The following is a 10812-nucleotide window of genomic DNA, read 5'->3' on the forward strand; positions in this document are numbered from 1 at the left end:
TTGAAAATAATCAATAGAAGATTAACAAACAGCTTATTAAGAATATGAAAGTGTGGATATGAATGGGGTGTGATAGACTTCCTAGTAAGCTCCAGGATAGCAATCTAAATTTATTAACAAAAACAAGGAAATACCAGAAACCCAAAATTTTTAAATGGAGTGTTTAATAACAACAACAACTACAACAAAAACCAAACAGAAGCCTATGTAGGATCAAAGTTTGCAGAGAACAGGGAAAAGGACAAACTGAATTAGTTTGTTTTGTAGTGCAACACAAAACAATGTTGCCTCCTTCTAAAGAAAAAATGTACTTACACTGAGTAAGTACATTTTGTTGAACAAAATATGAACCACTGATCAGAAATGAAGAAATTTCTAGAAGAACTGGATGAATGGTTAGGACTTCAAGTACTCTGATGTAATTTCAGTTTTAATTTCAGTCTTAATTCCCTGAATGCTCAAGGAAACATTTCTCATGGCAAAATCCTCTTTTTTTTATTTCTATTTTTATTTTTTTTATTTTTTTTTCTTTTATTTTCTGTCAAAGTGATGTACAGAGAGGTTACAGTTTCATACGTTTGGGATTGGATACATTTCTTGTACTATTTATTACCTCCTCCCTCATTCCCCTTCCCCCCTCCCTGTTTCCCTCTCTCCCCATGAGTTGTTCAGTTGGTTTACAGCAAACAGTTTTGCAAGTATTGCTTTTGTAGTCGTTTGTCTTTTTATCCTGTGTCTCTCAATTTTGATATTCCCTTTCACTTCCCTAGTTCTAATACCAGTATATATAGTTTCCAATGTACTCAGATAAGATACAGTGATAATGCAGGAAGGGGATACAAGAGGATAATCAACAATAGAAATTATGGTTTCACATGGCATGTTGAAAGTAATTACCACAGTGATATATCACTCGTTTCCATAATGTGGAGTTCATTTCACTTAGCATTATCTTATGCATTCATAGGGGCATAGCTATTAGGCTCTTGTGATCCTCTGCTGTGACTAGTCTAAGCTTGTGCTAATTCCCTATGAGAGAGACAATAGAGTCCATGTGTCTTTGAGTCTGGCTCACTTCACTTAGTATAATTTTTTCTAAGTCTTTCCATTTCCTTATGAATAGGGCAATGTCATTCTTTGTGATAGAGGCATAAAATTCCATTGTGTATATGTACCACAATTTCCTGATCCATTCGTCTACTGAGGGGCATCTGGGTTGGAAAAAATGGATGATTTCCTAGAAAAAAATTGATATCCCCAAACTCATCCATGAAGATTTAAGCCATCTAAAGAGACCCATATCCAGCATTGAAATAGAAACGGCAATAAGTGATCTCCTATCCAAGAAAAGGCCAGGTCCAGATGGAATCACAGAAGAATTCTACAAGGCCTTCAAAAGAGAACTCACACAAATATTTCTCAAAGTCTTCAGTGAAATTGAAAGAGAAAGTTCACTACCAAACACATTCTATGAATCCAGTATAACCCTCATCCCAAAACCAGGCAGGGACTCATCACAGAAAAAGAACTATAGACCGATTTTCCTGATGAACATTGATGCAAAAATTCTCAACACAATTTTGGCCAATCGACTTCAAGAGGTCATCAAAAAAATCATACACCATCAAACTGGAATCAAACTGGATCAAACTGGAATCATCCCAGGGATGCAAAGTTGGTTCAATATACGCAAGTCAGTTAATGTAATCCACCACATCAACTGGAGCAAGGTAAAGAACCACATGGTTATATATCTGGATGCAGAAAAGGCGTTCGATAAAATCCACATCCATTTATGATAAAAGCCTTGGAAAAATTGGGATTCCAGGGAACACTCCTGAATATAATAAAAGCAGTTTATGACAAACCAACAGCAAGCATAATTCTAAACCGTGAAAAGCTAAAGCCATTCCCTTTAAAATCAGGAGCAAGACAGGGTTGTCTGCTCTCTCCCCTTCTCTTCAACATACTACTAGAATTCCTAGCCAGAGCAATTAGGCAAGAAGAAAATATAAAGGGGATCCAAATAGGAGAAGATGAAATTTAACTTTTTCTCTTTGCAGATGACATGATCCTATACCTAAAGAATCCCATAGACTCTACTCCCAAGCTACTAGAGCTGATCCAAAACTTTTCATTTTTAAAATGTGTTGGGTTTTTTTTTTTTTTTTTGGTGGGGGCTGTGGACAAGAACCAATGCTTTGGTTTCAATCTCCAACACCAAAGGATAAATAATCAAACAACAAATAGTAAATGTTTTGTGTCGCAGACCATAGGAATTATGAGGATAAGCTAAAGTAGAAATGTTGACATTTCCTCAGGAAGAAAAGTTTCTCCTCCTCAAGCTTGGACACACATCCTTCATCCCGAGTGCATATCTGCCAATCTGTCATGTTTGGTTATTTTTTCTGCTCAACAGACCTTAAGCTGAAATTTTCCACAAGGAATTTGACTGACTTGAGATTGAGAATGGAAAAATGATCATTACAAAAAAGGAGAGAAGGCAAAAGAACGATACAAATAAGATATGGTAGCCACATGGTGGATGGTAGGTTTGGGCATCTTGTCTTCATGGTGAGGGAAGGTGAATCCCTGGAATCCCAGCCCCTGCCCCCAGGTGATGGGTGTGATTTAATCCCAGGAGGCAGGGGCAGCCCATTGACTCAGACTGGGAGTTCCCTGTGACCTTGTCCCCCTGACCCAACCCTATTCAGGCGTGGACCAGCTCAGGTGCTATTACCATTCCACTTGCCCCCATGTTCTCATGTCTCCTGGCTCTTCTCCAGTCACCAGAGCATCCCATTTCAGCCCTCCATTGGAGCTGAATTTGTTTTTTGTTCTTTCTTTCCTCTCTGGCCTATTTCCTAATTGTGTTATGTGTATTCACTGGCTGCTAGTCTTTGAGACAGGAGTCTATCATGCAATTGTTGGCCTTTTAATAAAGACTCCAAAATTCGGACACACACACACACACACACACACGCACACACACACACACAGTAGCCAGTGGCTAGTTTACATAGTCAGAACTCCATAGGAGGCTAAGACCTGGATGATTGCTAGCATGGGAAGAAAAGCCCATGATTTGTTTGTTAAGTAATAAGGAAAAAGAACAGAGGTATGATTCAAATAGGAGAGCTCCAGCTTGAGCATTCAAGCCAAGCAAGCCTGAGACCCGTGAGTTCTAACTTTAGTCTAATGGAGGGATTACTATAAGACTTAATTAGTTAATGCTTCTTAGAAAATCTTATAGCAATCATCCTGAATATAATAAACTTTCATTAATATAATAAAGTCTGTATAGGACAAATCTACCACCAGCATTATATTTAAAGATGAAAAGTTAAGGCGCTCCGCCGGACGCCGTGGGCCCTGAGGACATGCTCGCTGCCTGGGGCTTCGGGGTCTGGCCACTGCGAGGCCCCCTGGGCCGCAGACCAGAAGAACAAAAAAAAAAAAACACCAAAGAACACCAGTGGGAGAACACAAAATCTGTTGAAAAGAAATTTAAAGCTGTGTGCAGCCATGTATATGTATGGTGTTAAGAACACTATGAAGCTCGTGCAAGCATATTCCTGAAGAATATGATGGCTGAAAATAGTCTTGAAATGCCAGACTTTGAAGTCAGGCCCCACTTTACCACGTGAACCCCACTTTACCACGTTCACCCCACTTTACCATGTTCACCCCACTTTACCACGTGAACCTGAGATAAGCAGGCCCTGTGAGCAGACCCAGGATAAGCCCATTAGGGCCCAGTCAGTCTAGAACTCTAACCGCTGGGAATGCTTAACTCTGACCACCCCTGGGGTGCCTCGAACCCTGAGCCAATCAGATTTGTACCTGTATCCTAATCTTGCTTGCTTGAACACCTGATTGTCGTAACCTTGCTCTTTGCCTTTATAAGCCCTGTGTAATCACAGCTTGGGGCTCCCTCCTAACCTCCACTGTGTCGGTGGGTAGGACAAGGCCCGAGTTGCAGCTCGCTTGAATAAAGCCTTGCCTTGCTTTTGCATTTCGGAATGTCTGAGTCTCCGTGGTCTTCTTGTGGTGGTTTCGCGACTTGGCACAACAGTGTAAAAGTGCTAAAGATTCAGCAGTGTGTAGCAGCCAGCAAACTCCCTAGAAGCAAGCCATATATTTGCAATGTTTGCTTCAAGCACTTTGAAACACCATCAAAATTAGCATTTGCCAACGCCATAGTAAACATCTGAAGGCATTTATGAAGCACCAACAGCGTCACAATGAGACCTATCAGAACGATGTCAAGCAGGCCCAAAGACTGTTGGAGGCCAAGCAGGAAAAGCCAGCAAGTGGCAGCTATGGGACTTTGTCCCCGGAGGAGAGATGGGCCTTAGCCCCAAGCTGCAGATCAGATCCCCAGTACAGCACCAGGAAATGGAAGGAAGAGCATTCATGCGTGTGCCATCTGTAGCAAGATATTTCTGTCACAGTCAAAACTCAATAGGCATTCACTTATTCACACTGGGCAGAAGCCTGTTAAGTGTCTCCTGTGCAGTAAGTCTTTATGGCAGTCAGGGCATTTAAAAATCCACCAGCTCACACATTCAGAAAAACCTTTCCAATGTTGTTTTTGTCAAAAAGGATTTAAGGTTCAAAGCAAACTTCTGAAGCATAACAAATCCATACTAAGAGCAAGACGTTTCAGGCTCTTGCATCAAAGTTGAGGAGTTCAGAGGCATACTTCCTGCCCCACACATTAAATGTCAAGCAGGAATGTTTTGAGAATGGCAGTATGGGTGAGTCCAAGGGGAATAACTCACCTGAGGTCCACTCTATTTATATCGTCCCTTTTCAGTGTTCTGGGTGTGAAGAATGCTTTGAATCAGATTCTCAGAGGACACCAGTATTTTCCTGCCAGAAGGGGCAAAACACCATGTAGGCTCAAAAAAAACCTACAACTATAAAACCATTGTAAAAAAATCTTGGCTAAGCTTAAATGTGCTGGGGGTAAAAAAAAAAAAAAAAAAAGAGGTAACAGTCCATCAGAGAGAAAAGCATTTAAAAGTAGTTTCTTGAAAACTTGTCATAAGTCTAGTCAGCAGAATTCTGAACAAACTAAGAGAATTCTGGGTTCTCCTGGCAGGCAGGGGCTGTATAGGAGAATTGGCAATAACAAGAAGAAAGCACCGACTTTGCTGTTTTCTTGGCAAAAGCAGTTCCAGAACCAAAATGGGGGGAATGTTTGGAAGATATCCTTACATCATCAGAGAGCCGATTAACTATGGGTAGCTCTGTGACTAATAAAGACTTGTCAGTTTATGGTTCATCAGGAGAGGAGTTCTTCAGTAACTGTCAAGTGTTTCATCACTGTGGTTTCCCAGTTCCAAGTGAGAACATACTTACTAGACATAAGATATATCCTGGTGATAAATGTGAGAAAGCGTTCCCTTCTCTCTCTAAGCTACAGAGACACTATTTAATCCATACCGGACAGAGGCCTTTTGCTGTAATAGTTGTGGGAAATCTTTCAGACAGTCAGCTCACTTAAAAAGACACCAAGACAGTGCCCAACGTATGACACTGTAACCTCTCTGTACGTCAGTTTGATAATAAAAATTTGAGAAAAAAAAAAAAAAGACACCAAGAGACTCATATTGAAAAGAATCTCTATAGAAGATCATTTTACCTGCTAGACTTTGAAAATGTGAACAGTGGTGATAGCTATAATGTTTCCCAACATCAGGCTTTCGGTTTTCAGACATATGAGGTTTCACAGTCGAATCAATTATCAGAGATAGGAGTGAAGCCAGAAATTGAGAATTTCATTCTGGGTTGTCGGGGCCTCTGAGAATCCCTCCCCCCCTATATTCCAGGGAAATGCCTGAACCTCAAATTATGAAAGAAACTCTGCCCTACCCCTCATACTGGCAGAAGGAGTAAGGCATGTCCTTACCGGACTGCTCTAGGCTGAAGTGGGATGCCGAAATCCCTTCCTCAGCCCCCCATAATGTGTCAGGAGCCATAGGACAAAGATATCGGGGAGACTGTTGGATGTTTGAATGGGTCTCAAAGGATTTAATTGGGAAGGAGGTTTATATAGCTGTAATGGAGGGAAAGGAGGGGGGCTGGCCAAAGGGCCACTCATAGGCTAAAGGACCGTGTCCATCAGGTGATGTCATGAAACTTCTTTTGTGGGCTGGACAATCCCATCATTGTGGCACGCATGTGTCTGTCTCCCCCAGGGGCGGGGTCTTCTCTTCCAGTTGAGGCCGGAAGGTGGGAGTGGCTAGCCCTAACACTGTCCCAGGGCTGGGAGAAGGGCAGCATCTCAGGAGCTCCTGTTGCCCTTCCCCAACCAAGGCCAAAACAGAGTCCCCAACACTGGGTGCCTAGGGCAGAAATGAACGGCCTTTCCTCCCCATTGCAATCTTGGGGTCCAAGCAGAGTCATTTCAGCGGCTACCCAGGGTACCCGGAGAAAAATTATGGTCTCCTTTACCCGTGCAGCATGTGCTGTAAAAGTTTCCGGTCTCTATCTAAGCTTGAGAGACACTATCTCATTCACGCGGGGGGGAAGCCTTTTGAATGCTCAGTTTGTGGCCAAAGGTTCAGGCAGGCCCCACACTGGAAGAGACACCAGCTCACCCACTTCAAAGACCGCTTACAGGAGAAGACCACCACCAGCGACCCGGCTGTGTGACTGGGGACCCCTGTGGGGCTGCGGGTGCTCTGGCTTTCCAGACACGTGCCTTAGGCTGGTCTCACAGGCAGTCATCTGCCCTGCATAGTAAGAGCGAGGTAGATAGAAAAGACAATTTTTTAGGAATCACAGTTGAAATTGTAGAAGGAAGGGTCATTAAGTAAGCATTTATTTTCATATTATAAACATACTTTGGCTCTGTTGAGAACCCCATGGTGTCCGCAAGCTGCAGTGCATCCCACTGTGTTTGCTTTTACAAAGGAGAGTCGTTTTCATTTGTGGCTCAAATTATATCCCAAGACATTTTTCTTCTCATAGGTTTAAAAGCCCTACAGATATAGGCAAAAAGGAGAAGAATCTTTTGCACTGGTCTTTTCAAAGCTGGTCTAGGACTGGCTGTTTGACCAGTGATCTACCAAGTGGGGGTTCTGTTTTTTCCTTTTTGTCAGGATCGCTGTTGTAATTCACAAAAGAACTTAAAAGTAGGAAACAGGCTGGTTTGTGCTCACACACATCTCCCATATCTCTTTCCAGGAGTGTTGTCTGAATGTCCCAGTTGTCTTGGTAACATGTGTGTGGCTGTGCTTTTCTGAAGAATGCTTGTGGTTGGTCTGTGTGCTTGCAGGTTGGGAGCCCTTGTCAATGACAAGCTTGTCTAGAGCGGCATTTGCCGGACTTGGCTTTACTGTGGAGCATTCTTTCGACTTGCCCAAGCCTATCCTACTGAGCCTGAGAAAATGGCATGACTTTATATAGTTTTAGGTTTCATTCATCATGCACTTACAAGATGTTAACTCGAAGAATTATTTGATCCTTACAGCATGTTTTTCATTAATAAGGTAATCATCCCAATAGAGGAATTAGATGTTTATTGAATCCAAGGTGTTATTTTTCTTAATAGAGTGATCATGATTTGGAAACATTTTAATCCTAACTGTAAGAGACTTTTTCATAATCACACAGTCAATCTTTGTGTTTGCCATACTTTAAGAAATCTTGGAGAACTTCCTGGAAGACGGCAGAGGAGCAGCAGAGCCCTAGCTGAGCTCCCTCCAACATCGCAGTTTTTTCACCCCATAGAAACTTTTACTCCTAGAAAGACAGCCAGAGTAAGTTCTAACATTACAGGGATTCTGGCCAGGAAGGAAAAATCTACTTTGCTCGTCTGAAAACACAGATTTGAGCTCCGGGCGGTGTCCCAGAGACAGACCCCTGGCAAACCTAACCAAAAAACAAAGGCAGCACACTCAAATAAAAAAGATAAGTGATGAAACAGATAAGATAAAAGATGGAATATCACCACAGAAATAACCGAAATTCAGAAAATAATAAGGGACTATTTTGCAAACCTTTATGCTAACAAATTCGAGAACATGGATCAAATGGATGATTTCCTAGAAAAAATTCATATCCCCACACTTAACCATGAAGATTTAAACCTTCTAAACAGACCCATATCCAGTATTGAAATAGAAACGCCAATAAATGATCTCCCATACAAGAAAAGCCCAGGTCTAGACGGAATCACTGCAGAATTCTACAAAACCTTCAAAACAGAACTCACACCAATATTTCTCAAACTCTTCAATGAAATTGAAAGAGAACGTTCACTACCAGACTCATTCTATGAAGCCAGTATAACCCTCATCCCAAAACCAGGCAGGGACTCATCACAGAAAGAGGACTACAGAACGATTTCCCTTATGAACACAGACGCAAAAATTCTCAACAAAATTCTGGCCAATCGACTTCAAGAGGTCATCAAAAAAATCATACACCACGATCAAACTGGATTCATCCTAGGGATGCAAAGTTGGTTTAATATTCGCAAGACAATTCACGTAATCCATCATCAACCGAAGCAAAATAAAGAACCATATGGTTTTATCTCTGGATGGAAAAAAAAAAGCGTTTGATAAAATCCAGCACCCATTTATGCTAAAAGCCCTGGAAAAACTGGGATTCCAGGGAGCATTCCTGAATATAATCAAGGCACTTTATGACAAGCCAACAGCAAGCATAACTCTAAATGGTGAAAAACTAAAACCATTCCCTTTAAAATCAGGAACAAGGCAGGGATGTCCACTCTCTCCCCTGCTCTTCAACATAGTACTAGAATTCCTAGCCCAAGCAAATAGGTAAGAAGAAAGTATAAAGGGGATCCAAATAGGAAAAGATGAAGTTAAACTTTCTCTCTTCGCAGATGACATGATCCTATACCTAAAGAATCCCATAGACTCTACCCCCAAGCTACCAGAACTGATCCAAAACTTTGGCCAAGTTGCAGGATATAAAATAAACCTTCAAAAATCAATGGCCTTTCTCTATGCTCACAACCTGAAGACCAAGGCTGAAATCAGGAAAGCATCTCCTTTTGCAATAGCCCCCCAAAACATAAAATACCTAGGAATAACCTTAACCAAAGAAGTGATAGACCTCTTTGATGAGAACTTTAAAAGCTTGAAAAACGAAATTAAGTTAGAAGTAAGGAAATGGAAAAACCTCCCATGCTCCTGGATTGGGAGGATTAATGTAATCAAAATGGCAATATTGCCAAAGGCTATCTACAAATTCAATGCAATACCCATTAATATCTCAACACCATTTGTTAATGAAATAGAGGAAGCAATCCAGAAATTCATATGGAAAAATAAAAGACCTAGAATAGCAAAAACAATCCTAAGCAGAAAGAACAGTGCTGGAGGAATTACAATACCCAACTTCAAGTTGTATTATAAAGCTGTAATAATAAAAACAGATTGTTATTGGCACCGGAACAGGCCTGAAGACCAATGGTACAGAATTTAAGACCCAGAAATGAACCCACAGAACTACACCAACTTAATCTTTGATAAAGGAGCTAAAACAATAGTATGGAAGGAAGATAGCCTCTTTAACAAATGGTGCTGGCAAAACTGGCTCAACACATGCAACAAACTAAAACTAGATCCTTATATATCACCCTGCACCAAAATCAATTCCAAATGGACTAAAGCCCTCGAAATCAAAACAGACACCCTGAAAACACTAAAGGCGCAGGACGGAACTTCCTTAACAAAGACCCAGAAAGGCTACAAATCAAAGAAAGGTTGGACAAATGGGACTGCATCAAACTGCAGAGCTTCTGCACGGCAAAGGACATATCTCACAAGATAGACAGAAAGCCCACAGACTGGGAGAAGATCTTTACCGGTCATTCTACGGACAAAGACCTCATATCTAAAATATATGCAGAACTAAAACAATTATCTTCTTCCAAAACAAAACCGCAAAGAACCAATAGCCCCCTCATCAAGTGGGCTAAAGACTTACAAAGAGACTTCTCTGATGAGGAAATGAGAATGGCCAAGAGACATATAAAAAAATGCTCTACATCACTTGCCATGAAAGAAATGTAAGTCAAAACAACATTGAGATTCCATCTCACCCCAGTAAGAATGTCCTATATCAAGAAAACTAACAATAACAATTGTTGGAGGGGATGTAGCCAAAAGGGAACCCTACTTCCTTGTTGGTGGGAATGTAAACTGGTATAGCCACTCTGGCAAGCAGTATGGAAATTTCTCAGAAGGCTACATATAGAACTCCCATATGACCCAGCAGCCCCTCTTTTGGGTATCTATCCAAAAGACCACAAACAAAATCACAGTAATGCCACCAGCACAACAGTGTTCATCGCAGCACAATTTGTCATAGTGAGAATCTGGAACCAACCCAGATGCCCCTCAGTAGACAAATGGATCAGGAAAATGTGGTACATATACACAATGGAATTTTATGCCTCTATCAGAAAGAATGACATTGCCCCATTTGTAAGGAAATGGAAGGACTTGGAAAAAATTATACTAAGTGAAGTGAGCCAGACCCAAAGAAACATGGACTCTATGGTCTCCTTTATTGGGAATAATTAGTACAGATTTAGGCAAGTCATAGCAGAGCCTCACAAGGCCCAATAGCTATACCCTTATAAACACATAAGATGATGCTAAGTGAAATGAACTCCATGTTATGGAAACAATTGTTATATCACAGTTGTAACTACTTTCAACGTCCCATGTGTATCTGTAGCTTCTATTATTGATGATGTTCTTGTATCACCTTCCTGTGGGTGTACCTACACTATCTCTGTAATCTTATCTGAGTATATTG

At 41.2% G+C, this 10812-nt stretch overlaps 1 pseudogene; it reads left to right on the plus strand.

Moving 5' to 3' along the window:
- Positions 1-363: 363 nt before the first annotated feature.
- On the plus strand, positions 364-6785 carry LOC125348465 (annotated as a pseudogene).
- Positions 6786-10812: the final 4027 nt, after the last annotated feature.

The sequence above is a fragment of the Perognathus longimembris genome, chromosome 1, assembly GCF_023159225.1.
Source record: "Perognathus longimembris pacificus isolate PPM17 chromosome 1, ASM2315922v1, whole genome shotgun sequence".
In the NCBI taxonomy this organism is placed as follows: Eukaryota; Metazoa; Chordata; class Mammalia; order Rodentia; family Heteromyidae; genus Perognathus; species Perognathus longimembris.